Genomic DNA, 18274 nt, shown 5'->3' on the forward strand with positions numbered 1-18274 from the left:
CTGTCTCACTTAATCCCATGCTCAGATGAAGAAGAGCAATTTTTGTAATCTGCTAATTTGATATAATTTTGGGGTTTTTTTCTTGAAAGGATCAAGTCTTGAGCTAATAAACGGGAGAGTTGAAGAGCCACATCACTTTATTAGTTTTGGTTTAAGATGCTTTGAACTCTAGTATGCCGTAGTTGAAACTGTAACAAAATCAAACCTTTTAAACATGACTGTGCCTGACCTTGAAATGCTGCTGATAAAAGCTAATGCTGTTAAACTGCATGCCAAATTAACCCTCATTTCCAAATTCTTTATATGTGTGTTTCCTGTAGGATAGGCTTTGATCCTGCCAAGCAACACTTTTTCTACAATCAGTTATTTTTTAATGAAGAAAAATCAATGAACAAGTTCCAGTAACTGATTTCAGTAATGAAATGAAATGTTTTCTTTTACGTCCTTCTGCCACTGTGCTTTGTCTACTGTATCAGATGCCTGACATGATACAGTGTTTTTGTGTAGAGGTAATGGTGATGTTCAACTTAAAACTTAATTTTTACATGTGTAAACCTTATCAAGGATTACAAGTTCATGTGAGAAAGGCACAGGAAACTGGTTTATTGACTGGGCAAGGAATGCTTTCTGAAACAGTGGTTTTTGGTTTTTTTTTTAGTCTTTCTGAGGTTTAGCATCAGTAAACTGGGGGTTTAATCTACATCAAGAGAAAAAGTGTTAATTGCCTCACAAGTGCTTTTTTCTTGAAGCATCCAGGTTCACATTATTTTAGCCATACATTTTGGAGTGTTTGTTTTTAATTCAGAAGTTATGTTGCGGGAACATCTGCCTGCGCAATCCAGAGGTTTTTAATTTGCATCTTTTGAGAAGTACAGACTAGGTATGGGATTTAATGGGATATAATCATGTGCCTTTTTGGACCAGCAGGCCTGTATAGTGTAAACTCCCACTAAAATCAGACAACAGGCATGAGCACAAACTGCTCACATACAGATCCTGGCTTTCTGTTTGTTCTTGTCTGCTGAGGACCTCGAGTGTTCTTGTTTTAAAATGAAAGTGGCTCTTTTTGTCCTCTGACAAATGAACTGTTGTCTGCATAAATTCATTCGAGGGGGACATTATCTTCCTGTGTGAACTTTGGCGGGAAGTGCTTTCAGGCCATAAAGTGAATCATTGGTCTCCCTGGGCTGGAGCTGATATCTTGGCCTCTCTCCCTGGCATCTCCTCCAGGATGTTTAGCTCCTGGTCCTCTGTCATGTGTCGTTTCTCTGCCGCTGTGCATGGGCCACCCAGACCATGGCTGTGTCCTGTGTGTAAGGTCTCTGACCTAGCAGTATTACCATTTCATTTGGAGAGGGAAATACCACTGTCCAAGCTTTCACCTTCCATCTGCACCACATCAGGACCACATTCATTGGACTGGGCAAATGTCTCCTTATGCCTGGTCTGTGTGGCAATTGTTTTCTGAGTCTGCCACCTTGATTGTCACCTTTCTTTTTGCACTTCTCTGCAGCTTTTTTTTTTTGTTGTTGTCTCTATAATGTCAGACCTAAGCTCTTTATCTTTTCTTTCAAGGCCCTCAAAAAAACCCCCAAACCGTGAGGGTTTTTCCTCTCCATTATCTGCCACTTGTGCCCCCTTGTTATTGAGATGCCCACCCCAGTGCCTAATGGGGCAGCTGACCTTGATCTAGGGCCAGCTCAGCACTGGTGAGCCTTGCTGGGTCCCTGCTCCCTGGCGCTATCTCACTTGCATGGTGCTTTTGCATATGCTGTGGCATTTTGGCTGCAGGAATGGAAGTGTGGCTGCATGGAGCCTGCCCAGCCAGCTCCTGTGCCAGGGTGGATAAGCTTTCTTCAAGCCAGAGGTGGCCAGTTGCTGCACTGGCACCAGCCCTGTTCTGGGAAGGGCTTTTTTTTCACCTGACCTTGCTGCTGTCAGGAGAGCTGCCTCAACCTCTCTGCTCTGTGGTCCCACTCTCTGGAGTTGGATTTTCCTGTTATCCAGTGTATTCCAGCACCCACTTGTCTGTGTGCTGGGAGTGACTGTATTCCTTTGTGTGGCCTGTTGTCTCCTGTGGATGCTTGGGAAAGCAGCCAATCTGTAGGTCAGGGCAGCATCTTTCCCTGTGTATATACTGCCAGCTCCAAGGTAACACAAATGATCAGAAAAGTGTATTGTGCTTTACCTACACACTTCGGTGCAGGCCATTTTAGAGACTCCTGGGGGTGGGGAGGTGTGAAGAGTTGGGAGTGAGTGAGTTCAGAGAGCAAGACCCAGGATTTTCCAAAGGCTCTGTTTTGTCTGTGAGCTTTTAAAGCAGCATCCTATTACTGTATCCCGCAGCCATAGGGAGGAGAGGAGAGAAGATCCAACAGGCAGGAATTGTGCAGCAAGATTGATTTTTTAATTATTTTACAAACTCTTTTATAGACTTTTTTCTTCATAGTCTAGTTGGACAAAGGATCAGCCACCCCCTGGGTGGATTGGCTAGAAATCCTAAGCATCCATTGTCAAAATATTTTCCTACTGTACCATAAACATAGTTCTACAAGGTCGCAGGTGTTCATAGTTTACAGAACTTCTGCTAATCTCTTCGTGAGAGAGAAAAGTATCCCACGGGGTTAGAAAGAAGCAAGAAAATTCTTGCTAGCAGCAATATTGTATCCACAGCATCTTCTTTCCAGCTCTAAATACAAGAATTAACATTACTTCAGCACAGTAAACTTTGATGCACAGCTGTTTCTTTATGCAAGCCCACATAGCTTCCTGCCTACTTTGAAGGACCCTGGATTTGTCTCCAGGAAAATCCAGGGGCAACGTTTGCAGTTTGTGGAAATGGTGGGGATTTGCAGCGGTGTGGATGGAAGCGAGGGGAGGCCTTCCCTCTGGAGCAGCGATAGATGCAGCTCGTGGGCGAGCGGGTTGCTCGTGGCAGTGCTGAAGTGCTGCTTGGAAGGGGCGTCTGGAGGTCTAGTCCACCTTCTGCTCTTAACAGGTCCGTTGGCAGCATTTGTGTTGAAACTCCTGTTAGAGGAGGATGAAAAGGTGATAGGGTATAACCAAAGATATTGCTATATTATAGCCGAGAGAACCTTAAGGAAATGCTAATAGCGAGAGGAAGAGGTGATGGGTTTGTTGTTGTCACTTTTTAGCTGCATTTCTCTGAGAATTTAAGAGAAAATGAATTCTGCTGAAGTGACCTTTTTTTCACCTCTTCCTGGCCCTTGAAAATCCTGTGCTCCCTGAGCCGTCCACAGAAACACACAAATAATGAAAAATCCAAGTGCACATGCTCCAAGGGATAGTTAAGCATGTCAAAAAAAGTCCTCATCGCTGCTATTATGTTAGAGGGCAGTAGTTCCTGAGGAAAATGGATTTTTTCCCCCCATTTTAATACCTTAAAAATGTTTTTGATCTATCCATAAGGAAAGTGTGATAAGTTCTAAATAACTAACTAGAAGCTTTTTGAAGCCATATCTTTGTTGTTCTCCCTTTGCATATGTTTTCCCGAGACTAAGGGCTTTGTTAAAATGTAGAAATAATATTTAGAAAGAGATAAGGTATCTGATCTTGCCAAGTCCTGTACTTTTCTGTGGAAATTCAGGGTAATGGAAGATGCTTGTTTTTCATTTTAAAATTGGGTGCACAGCATATAAAAAGTGAGCTTCAAAAGAGGCTGTTCTGGAAAGGAAGTAACTTGAGAAAAATGGGCAATTGAACAGGAATTGGTTTTTTAGCTTTCCTTTGAGCAGAAAGTGTTCTGTTACACTTGCTGACCTAGTTGTCTCACCATTATTTCAGAGTGTACTTATTTTCTCTTTGGTATTTTTTCTTTCTATTCTTGGAGGAGTAATGTGCAACATTTGCCTGGTACCTGACAGTAGATCAGTCAAATCTCTGCCTTCTTAAATGAGACTATTTCTGTCTAATACTATTTTGGTTTTACTGAAAGAGAAGAACCTGTATTTTTCTGTCTTGACAGATTAATGGCCATGAATGACACCTTGCAATAAAATCAGCATTCTGGCACAGTCCCTGTTGGCTCTTTTGTATTTACAGGGTAGGAATCCCGGATCACCAGGTTGTTTTCTAAGCAAACACTGGGAGAATGCTGGGACCAACAAGGTTGAGCTGACCTTATGTGCTGGCCTGCTCACTGCCACTGACTGTCATGTTTCAAAGGTTAAACTAACTGTGGATGAAATGTAATCAGTAGTGCACTGGATCCTTTCCAGAGCTCACTGGAGGAGTGCAATAACCAGCATTGTTAGCTTTGGGAGAGCAAGAGACAGAGGTCATTACCTGTGTGCATCTGAGCATGAGGAACCAACTGCCTTTCCTGCTACCTCCCACGTATGTTTATTTAAATCTTATCTGGAATTGTTATTCAGCTGGACCCTGCTTTTTAAAAAAATATGTCTGTTTACTCTTCATACACTGTAATTTCCATCTTTCTCAGATTCGTTGCTTTCTCAGAGTTTCCGTGAGAAAAATGTTCTTCTCTCAAACCCTGTCATTAGATGGGATGAGAATCGATACTTGGGGAAGCAAAAAAGGCTGAAAGAAAGAATTGCTGTGTTTTTAGAGGACAGCCAAGTGTAGGCCAGGGTAAACCAGACAGTACTCTTAAGACAGACACATAATGCATCATCAGAGGGAAGACGATCTTGGTAAATTTTCCTTCCTTCAGTAGTGGGTAGCTAGGAAAAGAGTAAAATAGGAAGCTGGTGAGGGACAGAGAGCAAGTGTGGAAGGAGGAGGCCAAACAGAAGCACTGAAGCAAAGATAGCATTTCTGAGAATTGATTTCCTGTTTCTTTCTATACTCAATCACTCATTTTCCCCAGCCCTCTGCCATTTGTGCAGTACTTTCAGTCCTCGGCATTCAGATCTGCAGCAGGATCAGATAAAAGGGCTTTCTGGAAGGCACCAGAAGCATGTAGGATGTGGGGGGAAGTACTGCTTGTTATCATGTTAGGAATTTCAAGGGTGGCAGGCATTGAAGCCAGGTTTTTTTTGTCTATATAGCTTTTACACTACCTGCCCTCTGAAAATGCCTGTACAATAACAGTACATTTAAGTGAGGAGCAAAAAATTGTCTTCCCATTGAATTCTGTGGAAAGATTCTTTTTCACTCCATCAAAGCATTTTGTTTTCTTTATAGATTGGGGTGTGGGTATGGCCTTGAAAACCAATACATTTAGCAGAAATGGAGACTTCTCCCTTGAAAGAAGAAGAGGACAGATGGGGGACTTCCATTTCAGAGCCAACAAGAGCTGTAGAGAGGATTAGATTATTTTAATATATGTTTTGGTATATGCTTGTGATTATTGTGTTATAATCAACTGGTGGGAATATGAATGCCTTTTTCAGGATCTTTCTGTACTGGCTTTTCAGTTTGAGGTAGTTTCTAAAGAAACCCTGACAAAAATAGAGCCCTGTATCAGTTTATAGGAAAGTCAGCTCCATTCAGAAAGCTCAGTGTAAGTTGGTTATGATTTCTTGAGAAGAAAATGCCATTATCCTTCTTAGCCCACCTTTATCAGACTCTCTCAGGTTTGTAATCACAAGCAGAGAGAGTTCCTTACCACTGTTTCTATCTGTTGCCCCCTCCTGTACTTCAAAAGTAGAATGATCTTTTCTTTATTCGTGAGTCTTCATGAGATCTCTCTGCTTCAGTCTGTGAGAAAGGACAAGGTTACTTTTCTTATGAAATTCTTGTTTCTGAAAGGCCTTTTTTTTCCCTTGGCCATTTTTTCTTCCTTTCTCTTTGTGCCAGAGCACTGGAGATGCAGAAGAACTAAGTAAAAGCACTAGCAACTGTCTTATCCTTGTGAATGCAGAGCAGTATTCTTTCCCAGTCCTGCGTTTTTCGTGTGTCTCTTTCTCTGTGCTACATTTCTTTTCTAATTGTTCAAAGAGCAGCTTGGTTTCTCTTCCCACCTTGAGGTAGAATGCTTCAATACCCACTTTTGTAAATATAGCAGTGTCTAGATTAGATACAATTTCTTTATGAATGGTTTTTACTCTATTGGGATAACTATTCTAATGTCCGATATTTGTGGTCCAAAATTTTGCTCGAGGAAACTCTCTGGGCATTGTGCAAGTCTTCATACAGAGAGCTTCTCAACAAAAGCAGTTTTGATGTGAGAAAAGATGTGGACTCAACCTGCAGTCACAGAGGATGTAGGTCAGCATGAGTAGTGAAGATGCCCTGATCTGTTTCTGGTTTTCCTATCAGGTCTATGAGGAGCCCATCCATTTTTTTGTGTATGTGGGGGTCTTTCTAGAGACCTTGTGCCAGCTCTGCTGAGTGACTTTAGGAGCAAGAAACCAGTTTCCTCTACCTCCCACATGTTCAGTCAACTGCCCAGAACTGGGTCCATGGCATTCCCAGCTGAGGGAAGACTTGTGAGTCAAGTGCTTGCCCTATGTAGAAATAACTAGAATTCCTCAAAGAGAGGAAAGCTTTTAACATTAGCATTTTTAGGAAGGTCTGGCCATACTGTGTCTTTCTGCACCAGAAACAGCAGCTAAACAGTAAGCCTTGATGGAGTTTCTGTTTTTCTGGAATATCTTAGTGATGGGGGAACTTGGGCAACACAACTTGAAATAAATAACCTTGCTTGGACAAGCCATTTGTGATTGAAACATGGGATCTACTCATATTAAAGTATTCTTTAATATTCTGAACTGATCAGCTTCTTTGTTTAGAGTGCTCTGACATTTTTATTAGAAAGATACTGTGTAAAATAACTAATCGTAATCTAACTGTTCATGACTACCAGGCATGTTGTTTTCTCTTTGCAGTATAAAGGCCAACTGCATTGAAGTGGATCATTTTATGTGATTACTAGCTGCATCCGTCTTTGTATTCAGACTGGCTGATTGCTATAAATACAAACACAAGTTCCTTTGAATGATGATAGGCTGAATCTCCTCAGTATAAGGGTTCAAGGTGAGCCAGATGTACAACTTGTGTTTCCCCTCCACCTAGATTTACACAGCACATATGTGTGCACATTTTGGCCACAAATCATATTTCTTTGTGAAATCTCCTTTTTTCTTGACTCTGATCATCACACCCTTCACATTTTCCTTCTGTGAATTTATAAAGGTGTATTTATGCCTAAGTGTTGTTTTGGATAAGAAGATACTTTTAAAAGGGCAGTAAGAGAAGAGGAGCTTCTACTCTGTCTATCTTCTGCCCATCCACCTTTTTCTCTTGGGTCCTATATGTGGCAAAAATACTAGAAGCAGCATGGATGCCATGGTAGTACTCCAGAGCAGAATGGTTTGGAAACAGGGAAAAACCGCATGTGCACAGTATCTACTCCATACCATTGGACTTCTGGGCTGTGATGTATGTTGGTACAGATGTCCTCAGAGATGGCCATATTCTATACATAGAGGCCTGCATTACATCTTTCCCCTTTCAGATGTGTTTAATGACTTTGTATTTTGACAAAGTCACCAAATAGCAGAAGGTGTTTGCAAAGCTTTTTCTGACAAGCCTTTCAGTGAGCCTTGATAGCAGGATTTCCAGGTCAGTGCATACCATATATTTGTATCTGGACACAGCTGCAGGTTATTGTCCCCACCAGACTCTCCTGAGATGTTTTTCTGTGTCTGTTTTCTCTGCACTTGTCACTGAGAGGAATCAGTTGGCTGTGGATAGATATGCTTCACATGCAAGATCCCATCCTTACTGATGCTAACAGGTTTAGTTGCTGTATGTGTGCAAAAACCAGGGAAGAAATGTGTTCCAGGAAGCCTTGTTCCCTCACCACGTCTCAGGTTTCTGTGTTGTGTGCTGGAAATGAGAGATGCAGAGAGCAAAGCTAGCAAGCTGAAATGTTCTCTGTATACCACAGTGTTCCTCAGAAATTTCTTCTAGCTCATGAATATTTCATAGCAGGACAATGAACTGTCTTGTGAAGAAGGAAAAATACTTATTTTGGCTTTGAGTATGTAGAATTCTTAATTGTATAAGACAAAGTTGTGGCAAACTTTCCAATTTTAGCCTGGAAAGCTTTAACTTCTCTCCCTCTGGTGTCTACATTCCCTTACAGACTTTTGTGTTTGAGTTTTGCAGTTTGGTCCTCGTGATTATAGTGTGCCTAGGCTTTTTCAGGATAAAAATCCTGTTTTGAGTGTCTGATAAGGAATATAATGTGATTCTTCCCTTTCCTGTGTTGACAGTAAGTGAGACACTCATGTGAGGAGATGGGGACTGGGGAGAGAAGGCAACCTTCTAATGTAATTACACAAGAATATTGTGGTATGTGCATTCTCTGCAGGAGACTTTTAAATAGAGATAAAACTAATGTATCTTCTTTTTGTCCAGGCTAGCCATTCGTGTTAGGTCTTCTAAGTGAAATCTGTACAACAGATTTAAAAATCATTATTAGACCTTTAAAATGTCATAAAAATTCAAAGACAAAGAGGCCAGTTTGCCTCTTTAAATTATATGGCGTTCAGGGATGTGTTATTTCAGGAGCTTTTCCAAGACACTGCACTGTCACAGCTTCATTGCTTCAAATGTCACTTCAAGTAGGAGCAGTTTTTATAACTACACAGTAAACTCAAGATGGTTTAATGGAAATGATTTCTTCATGTGTCAAAATGACCCCTTTGTTTCTCATTTTACTCTTTTGTTGCCTGCAGCTAATCTGGTTTTTGGGTTATCAGATCCAAGCATCTTACAATGCTGACTCTAGCAGCGGCATTCAGCTGGAATGCTGCCTTTTGTTTACTGGTTTCACCAGGCCTCCAGTGCTTTCTTTGGTCATCTGGTGGCTCCACTAATGTGATTTGCACTCCCAGGCTCTGCAGGTAGTCATGGGCTTTTAAAGGGAATTAGAGGAAAGCCTGCCACCCTGGTTGCTAATGAATCCACAGGGTATTTCTTATTGGTGTTCTGTTTTCCCAGATTTTTTTTTCTGTTTTATGGTATTTTTCTTCTGTCTGCTTGGACTTCAGTTTCTACAGTTGGTTTACCTGGCTGTAGTGTGGTGACATTCACTTTGCTTGAAATAGAAGTACCAAATCCTAGTGTGTCTGTTTGGGGTTTTCTCAGGAACTGTAAATAAGTATGGAAAAAATAGATGGCTACACAAATACTCAAAACTTCTTTATTACAATAAATAATATACAAAGCTTGTTCTTGGTAATAGGGGATGTGGTAAAAAGAGACAAACTTCTATCTTCATGAAAACTCTATTAAAATAGCAAATGTTGGCCCATGTGGGGAAGTTGGAGTATTTTGCTAATGAGGCTGCAGCTGGAATCATAAATTTTTGCAAGCACACCAGGAGAAGATGCAAGTTTATAAACACCCTCAGCGCAATCTTACAAATTTGAGCCAGTGAAGGACATAATCAAATAATATTCTATTACAGTTTTTGCAAAAAACCAAAGTTATACTGGAGAGGGTTTTTTAATATGAAAATTGTGTACACGAAAGAGGATATATTCTCAAAACATCTTTGACTCTTTTTCTGGAGCAGAGGAGAGTTTCAGACTCTGAGGAGTTAAGCTGAGTTGCATGTCAGATGCTGAGTAAGATGCCATTCCTTCTTATATCCACAACCTCTTACTTAAGTATCCTTGTGGATTTGAGTGGGGATTAATAGAGTGATTAGGGTTGGTTGTTTTTTGTTTTTTTTTTTTTTTCCAGATTAGTGCTGCAGTTTTGTTAGGGCCAGTATTTGGCTTGAACAAAAACAAGCACAATGTCAATGTTTTTAAAGCTTCACTCTAGTCTAATTACGACTCAACCTATAGTGGCAGGATGTGCACATTTTTATGTTTTCATAAAAAAAAGGTCATCCATTTCTGTTGTTCTAGAATGGAAGATACAAAATCTGTGATAAAAGCAAAATCTGAATAAGACTTTGGAAATAAATGGGCCCTTTCCATGCAAAAATAGATAATATTGAATCTATTCTTATTGTTGTTTACCATGAGAGCAAGTCTATCTGTTTACCCAAGTCTGAAGAATTTAGACTGATAAGAGTTGTGCCACTGATATGACGTTTATAGGGTTGGGTCTTAAGAGTAGAAGAAAGCTTTAGAAAGTTGAAGTACACAAACATGTTTCAGTGCCCTTGCTTTGTGCTCTTCTGTGGTGTTGGTGCTGTAGGATTTATGTTTGAATTATATGTGTGTGTTTATGTTTTTAACATACTAACTGAATATCAGAGCATTAAATTCTGTTCAAAGAATGTCAGTAAAGTTGTTGAACTGGTATTTTTGCTTCAGAAAAAAAACCCTGTAGTAATTCAGGTGCAGGGGTTTTAAGAGTGGACATAAGAAAGCAAGAGTGTATCGATTGAGTTTTACCAGGCTGACAGCAGCACTGAAGGTCCTCGTGACCCAGAAGTTTGTGACCCATGAAATCTCCATTTTCCTTCTATTGGTAATGTAACTTGAAGTACAGAGGCCTGGAAAATGCATCCTGGGTGACCGAACACATTGATTATCTACAAACGGAAAATTATTTGATCTTATTGCTAAAAATGTGTTTGATACTGGTAAATATAAGGGATAGGCTTAAATTAGATTGTTAAACAAGTGATCCCTGAGCACAAATTCACTAAGGCAACAGCCAGTCCTCACAGGTATGAATAAGATCTGCTATATTTTCCTTTAAAATTCTGATCTCAGATGCTTGGCCATTTTGCTGATTCAGCTTCATGAGCTTACATGCCAGTACCCAAAAATCAAAATTTTGCTTTATAAATGGTACTTGTGTCAGATTGAAGGAGATAAAGGGCAGTAAGGAATTGGGCAGTTATTTCTAAAACCAGTAAATATCCAAGGTTCATGAAAAGAAGCCTGTAGCACACAGACACACCAGCAGGCAGATTTTACAGCTCTGTCCAGAGCACAGAAGGAAGATAAATCATGGCCATCCCCCTCTCATTTTTGAGATGGTTCAACCCTGGGGTTTAGCTGAAGGACTTAAGGAGTTTTTGAAGTGCAAATAGACTGGTGAAGGGTAATGCTTTTCAGAGTTTCATTTAGATGGATTTTTTTTTTCTATGTGGATTTCTGGCACCAGCTGCGATCTGGAAAGCCACAGGATTTTTTTGTTTTTGATCAATCAAGCAAGCAGAACTTGCCATGGGGGTGTACATTCTCTGCATACATATTGATCCTATTGTGTTTAAAAGTAGTTAATTTAATCAGGGCTTTTTGAAACCTTCTCTGGTAAAACTTGCATTAATGAAGCTGTCATTTCAAGGTCATGTTTCAGTGTCAATAACTTAATGGTAATGACAGAAGTTACCTGTAAGTTTAATATCAATATTTCAATCATTCTGTGTTAAAATTGCGTTGAATGAGGACTGACTTTACATACATGTATTAAAAATGTTCAGCTTCAATTGGAAAATGTGACTCTCATTAAATGAGAGATTTTCAATGCAGTCTGGAGTTATCAAACACTTTAATACTGACAGTTCTGATACTATTCATTGCTGCTTGGATCAGTACCCTTGGCCCGCCCTATTCCATAGGGAGTTTGACTCCAGTAATGTATTTTACACTTTGTCTCTTCCAGCAAAATGATCGTAATATCAGAGTTTTTGTTCAGGACTCTTTCTAGTAGTTTTGACTTCACATTTTGTCTTGTTTAAAAGCAGCAGCATGCAGAGGATGGATTGCATATTAACTATAAACACTTCTCTCTACTGTGATAAATATTTGGAGATAAAATGTGTAAGGGCTGGCTGTTTGATAAGATGCCCATTTGAGTGCAGAGTACAGATTTTATAAGGCAGGATGCAGTTTACGACTCTTTCATCCATATCTAATGCCAAGATCTTCAAGTATTTTGGGTGAAAGCATTATATATTTTCAAGACTTTTTCCTGTGAGGATGTTAAGTGGAGACTTTATAATTTGCTTTTTTGATTTACTTGGGTTGGAAGGAGCTTCAGAAAGTTGTTCTGGACATGGTGACACTCATGGTACAGTGGAGTTAGTGGATTCAGATACCATGGCAGAATATGCCTGAACATCTCCTAGAGTCAATTTTATCATTGCTTTTTTTCTTGGTAGTTGCAGTGTGCCTTGAACCCTGCCATTTGCTGAGATTTGAGGTGGAAAGCAGAGTGTTGCATAAAACTTTTTCAATCATGGATCAGTAATGGTCTTCTGTAGAGTTCCCTGTTAGTGTTCTTCCCAACTGAATGGGATTTTATCTAAGATTTCAGTGTCAGATCACTCGGTGGCTCAGAATGGGAGAGGAACTCTAAAGGTGGGCTGAGGCCCAGAGTTGGGATCCTCTTTAGGAAGGACCAGACTGGTTGTTAGTTTAATTTCTATGTGTTGGATGTCCAAAATGGTACTGCAAAGTGGCATACTATGGGAAAATGGCCTGTATTTTAAAATGGTGTATTTATACATTACTTCTGTATTTACAGTCTGGTGGTTTGATGTGGTCTGCTGTGAGAGCACAGTAGAAACATTTCACATGAGAATAGGGACCTAAAATCATTACTCATCACAAATTAATAAATGTGGCTAAATACAATCAATGAATAAGTCCTAAGAAGTCCATGTTGTGATTTTTCCCTGACTTTACACTGGACAGGAGATGTTTGGTTTTCCAGCCCCCAATCCTGGTCTTTTATTTTACAGCTCTAACTTTACGTCTGTAAAAACTCACGTTCTCAGTCTTGTGTACTGTAATGATGGTTATTTCATGTGGTGTTTGGAAACTGAACATGAGATGCTGTTTAAAGCTTTACTGAGAAACAGGGAAATTCTTTGCATCTCACTGCAGAGAAGGGATTCTCAGCATTTGTGGTGTCACTTTTGCAAATATGTGACCGGGAGAAGCTAATCTGACCTTTCCATTTTAAAGTAATATTTTCTAGCGCCGCCCAGGACTCTTCAGCAAGTCCCATTCCATTTTGGGTATATTTCAAATCAGCAGTTTTTAGTTCAGTCTTACAGGCACAGAGGGCAGATTTTTGTTTAGGAATAGACATCATTCTGTTGCTGAATATGTGGGTGTTGGCTGGAAAATCTATCATTCTAATTTAATTTTTTTTTAAGTGGTGGATGCTCAAATGTCAAAACACTGGGGGGCTGCTACTTGCAGCTTGCAGATTTATCAAGCAGCTGTGACATTAAAGTGATCTTACTCTGGTTACAGTATGCATTTGTCAAGGGCACAGCCTTGCACAATGATTCTGAATTCCTGTGGAATTTAACTGAGCAACAGCTGGTCTGTAGGACGTGTAGATTTTAACAAGGTAATGTCTGTGTTTTGGCAAAGGACTTGTGTGACCTTCTGCTGAAGCTGTTCAAAAGTGCCTTCTTCCTCCATTCAAGTCTGTAGGGGTCCTGAAACAGTTTTTGTGTGAAATTTCTCCATTCTCTATTCCCTCGATTTTATCACAGGTAAATTTTACAAAATTCTTCACTGGGTTATTAGGGGGGAAAAAAAGAAAAAAAAAAAGGCCATCAACACCACTAACTACGGCTTAGGATAGAAAGAATACTCTTTTTGGCTTTTAATTGTGTTAGATTCCTTTTCCCCACAGTTGTTGGTTGGGGTTTTTTTCACTTGAGAGAGGTTTATGGTGCTGTGTCTGCCAGGATAACCATGTCTTAGGGTTGAAGTTGTATTTCTCCCTGAGTTCCTAGAGGTGATGTTATCTTTTGTTCACTCAACAGTATGGTCATTCCCGAGAGCATCTGTCACTTTAGGCATTGTAAGATGGATGAGTCTCAAGTGAACTGCTAGTTGAAGCAAATGGTAAAAATAAGAAAAGACATGGGGGTTGGTGGTCTTCAGAGGGGACAGACAACAAGGAAGCACTGTTGGAAATCAAAAGTAAGCCATAGTGGAAGAAAGAGCCAAGATGTGGATCATGTTAGCAGATCTCACAGGTCTTGGAAATGAAGATTGGTGGCTGATGAATTCTGAAGAGATCTTCTGCATCTTGGCAAAAATGCTATTTATTTGTTTCCTACTTCATTTGCAAATAAGAGAGGATAAAAAAGAGATGACCTAAACATAAGATGAAAAGAAATTTTTTTGTCACGTTGTGTTATAAGGTTAGGGCAAATTCATGCTGCCAGTAACCAGGAAATATTAATGATATTTTGTGTGTCTTAAGTATTGCATGATAATCTGTCGGTTCTGAGTGGACACGTACCAGTATAAAAGCCAAAGCAGCATAGCAGCAGTTTAGCTTTTGGAAAAAAAGTGTAAACTAAAAATGCATAGTTGGTGGTATTTCAGAAGGTACTTAGTATTTTTAAAAGAGGTAAGGTTCTCTAAAGCATCTCTGATTTAGCTGGACTAATTGAGTTAGACTTTTTAACACAGAGAAAGTGGTGCAAAAACACATAAACCCCAAGAAAACTCCCTCGAATGCACTGACAAGCAGATCCATACCCCCCACCCCCAAGCTGAGCAAAGGTCTGTGTTTGCAAAAGCAGCCGGCAAAGGACAAAAGGCACTTACAGCCCAGTGTGTGTCAAGGTTTGGGAAGGGTCCAGGAGGATCTTGGCTTGAAAAATTATTTTGTCACACTGTTGGCATTGGTCCATAAGGGGAAGCACTGGTTGAAAGGCGAAGAAATTAAGATGATTAGAAGCTTTAAAGCTTCACAAATGGTGGAGTATCTCTCTTCTCAATGGATGTAAATAATAGATGAAAGACCGAGAGTGACAACAAAGGCTCAGGGCCTTTAAGAGAATGTGTGCAGCCTGAATAGAGGTCTGTGGCCTAGGGCCAAAGGTCTTAGCTTTGAGTGTAATTAGAAGAAAATACAAAAATGTCATTACTAGCAGGTGAAATGTTCAGCACGTGTCTGAAAAATAGCAATTTCAGAGCCAGGAGCTGTTGGAATTGGATTACTGACGTTCTGCAATCACTGAAGACTGTGCAGAGCCCTACAGTTTGGTCGGGAGTCGTGCGTTGTCCCTGTGGTCCATCTGTGCCGGGCCCGCTGCCAGCGTGGCGGGGATGTGCCGTGCCGGGCAGCATCGGTGGTCCCTGGCAATAGAGTTGTTTAGTGCCTTTCTTCAGAACACAACAATCCTGCCCAAAGCCTTCCCTGAGCCAGAGGTGAGGGCTACAGCTGCTCTCTTAAACAGGCTGATTTTTAAAATGGTGAGGAAGCTTTAAGGCCTTTAATTTTAAAAGCTGGAGTTTGAATTCTGGGTGTACGGCTGCGTTCCGGTTTTCACAGCGGGCCTGTGCCTGTAGTCCCAGCTTTAAGCCTTAAAATCCCATTTGTGAGCAACAGAGAAAATTCCTTTAAATCTTTTGCAAAATATGGTCTGTTGCTATTGAGAAACCAAACCAGTTTGTCTGCCTAAGAAAGTCTTGTCAAAGTCCACTCAATGATAACTTAATTTAAAGCTTTTCCTGATGTTTATTACTGTTCTATACAGCCCTAGGTATTTTAGGAGTTATTATTTTGCTTGCTACATCATTTTTGCCATTCCTTGGGGTATTTCAGGTGTATTTTCTCTTATAAAATGCAATCTCTATTAGTAATGTTGTCAGTTCAATACTTTTATGGAAACCCGGATAGGAGAGCAACCAGCTAATTCTGATTTCATTTTGAACATTGGTCTCCAGGGTAGATAACTGCTCATCCATTTAGTCTATCTTTTTAAACCAGTAGTAAAATAATTGCTTCTATTTTATAATATTTTTAAATGTTTCTGCAACAGTTAATTTTATCATGTTAATGTGATAAATGCTTAATCTTTCATATAGTGACTTCAGTGCCAAAAAAGTGCAAATTCTAAGTTTGTACTTCTGGTAGAATATAGAGAAGCAACCAAGCACTTTCAACCAAGTATTCCTCTAAAGAAAAATGTACTTTTTAAAGTCATTGGCTCTCCTTTTTTCACCCCAGTTCAGTTTTCACCCTAGACCAGGTTTCCACAGGAAGGGTTTTTTGACTTGTTTTAAACTATATTCTGGCATGAGTAATTCTAATTTTTTTCTCCCTTTTTATTTTTCAGGTGTAAAGGAGTTTTAAACAACTTTGCAGCAAGGCTTCACAAACTCTTAGCTGCATCCTTTAATCATGACTGCATTTCAAATAGGTTAAAAGGAATCTGAGAAGGTACCGTACTTGCCTTTCCTAGTAGACAATAGATTGTATGTTTGTGATCAGCATCTCTGCTTTCATTTCCATTGACTGCATTTTAGGAGCAGTGTGGACTGTAAATAATGATTTTATTTTTGCTTCAGGTGTGTAAAATGTCCAAGTTCTTAAAAAAAAATCGTGAAATCCAGTTCATATAATCAAAAAGCCTTCAACGGAGGGCTGATTTGTCCTGCCATTTTTTTCTTATATACCCACAGTGAGGTCAACTTCATTATTTAATGACACTTCTTTTGAAGCTGTAACAATTTTCTTCTGCTGTTTTACTTAGAGGCTTTGCAAATACCTAAGCAACTAGCTAAATACATGTTTTATGCACTTGGAGGGTGAATGTTTGTTTGTTTATTTGTCCTCTCAAAGGGTTTAAAACAAATGGGAAGAAGAATGCAGATCTTTGTAATGATTGGGATAGATTTGTGCTTCCAACTGAGATTCTCACACGTCTTTTTTTTTCCTGACTTCTGAGAGGGGGGAGGCTTGCCTCAGTACACAATATTGGGCTCACATAGTTTCTTGTTGCATTTAAATAGCCAGCGTACCCAGAAGGCTGAAGATCTGTTCCTGCTTTATGACCTGTTGTATCCCTGGGGCAAGGGCAGCCCTGAGCGGAGCAAGGGGGTCATGGCCACAGCCCAGGTTCTGAGTGGCGCTTGTGGGCTCCCAAAACCTGCCTGCAGGAACATTTTGGCAACATCTGGAACATGGCATAAATCTGGAAGAGGGAGGAACCTCTAGGATTTTGCTTCGCCAGGTGCTAGGAGGAAGCAACATTAGCCTTTTTGATGGGGGGGGAAGGCAGATTCTGTGGCCCTGAAGTTAGGCTAAACAATTGCAGAGGTCAAAGGACAGCTGAGTGCGGTCAATGAGACACCCTGGGGTGTATTTTGTTACTTAGTAAAAGGAGCAGCATCCTAAAACCCTAAAGGATTCTCTTGAAAATCTGTGTTGTGAAAAGGTTTTATGAGTCTGATGGCAAAAAGTGCTGATTTAGCTAAGGAATGCTTGCTTTTGTCTAAATGAAAGGCTAATCCTTACCAAATGTTGGCAGCTATTATAGTGCAGTCAATGCAGGTCTGAAAGGACAGTTAGAGTAGAAGTGTACTTCGGGATCCCAAATGTTTATCATTTTAATTGTTGTGTAACTGAAAAGATTTCAGAAACTTTCACCTTTTATCCTAAAATTTAAACCATGAACAAAATAGCTGAAAAAGTAAAAAATAAATCTTCACTCATAATTTAAAAAAACTGTACATTAGGGAGCTGTGCCTGCCTGGTTATTCTATATTCCCTGACAAATTTGCTTTAGATTTGCAGGGTACTGCCTGTCTTAAAGTGTAATTTCCTTTAATCTGCTAACACTTACTAATTGGCTGAAAAAAAGTGTGGGTTTTTTTTCTGGTCTTGAGTAATTTTTACGGTTCTTGTTTCAATGCTCATGAGAAAAAAATAAAGAATAGGTTTGGGGTAATTAATTCCTGTAATTTGTTTAGCATTATCTTTCTTTAAAAGGACAGCTTATTAACACTTAACATTTGTCATAGAAACAGATAAGAAATCAATGTCAGAGCCAAGACCTTGTAAATAACCCAAAAGGAAATGTAATAATGGCTGTCTTCACCACAGAGGTGATGGGGGAAGGACTGGGCATGTGGCAGAAAAGGTTCAGTGCTTTTTGTTTTCCTTTAGAAGGGGGAGTTGCTGCAAGGCATGACCCGGGGCCTCTGACTCGTTGGCCCTACTGTCTTACGCAAACACTCATGGTTGTATTAGGAAGAAAAACGCACTTGGGAGCCAGCAGTGGTGGCGTTTTTGTACTGACTAGCCTGGTGATCTTCAGAAGAACTCCATAAGAAGAGTGGAAAAGAATAAACTGCATAATTTTCAAGGGGAGGAAAACGTGAGCAAAGAAGTTGACAAGTTGGTTTGGCTTATTTTTAAAAGAAACCTGCTTGCAAAATATTGCTCTTTGTAGAGTTTAATTTTTAAACTCTTCAGAAGTCCTCCTTACAGGTGCTTAGCATTGATTTATGTCAAGGTTAAGGCACCTTTAAACAAATAAAAGTTGGGAATGGATAAACCTACTAAATACAAATTGCCTATTAAACACAGAAGATGTTTGTAT

The 18274-nt window shown here is 39.9% G+C and overlaps 1 protein-coding gene across 10 annotated transcripts in view; it reads left to right on the forward strand.

Annotated features, from left to right (window-relative positions):
- GREB1L (GREB1 like retinoic acid receptor coactivator) overlaps nt 1–18274 on the forward strand; it is a 133190-nt gene that overhangs the window by 39190 nt on the left and 75726 nt on the right. For all 10 annotated transcript variants that reach the window (XM_032123302.1, XM_032123310.1, XM_032123332.1 and 7 more), the window contains exon 2: nt 16007–16110. The gene's annotated coding sequence lies outside the window, so the exon portion shown is untranslated. The remainder of the gene's footprint in view (nt 1–16006; nt 16111–18274) is intronic.

This window comes from Corvus moneduloides, chromosome 1, assembly GCF_009650955.1.
Source record: "Corvus moneduloides isolate bCorMon1 chromosome 1, bCorMon1.pri, whole genome shotgun sequence".
NCBI classification, from domain to species: domain Eukaryota; kingdom Metazoa; phylum Chordata; class Aves; order Passeriformes; family Corvidae; genus Corvus; species Corvus moneduloides.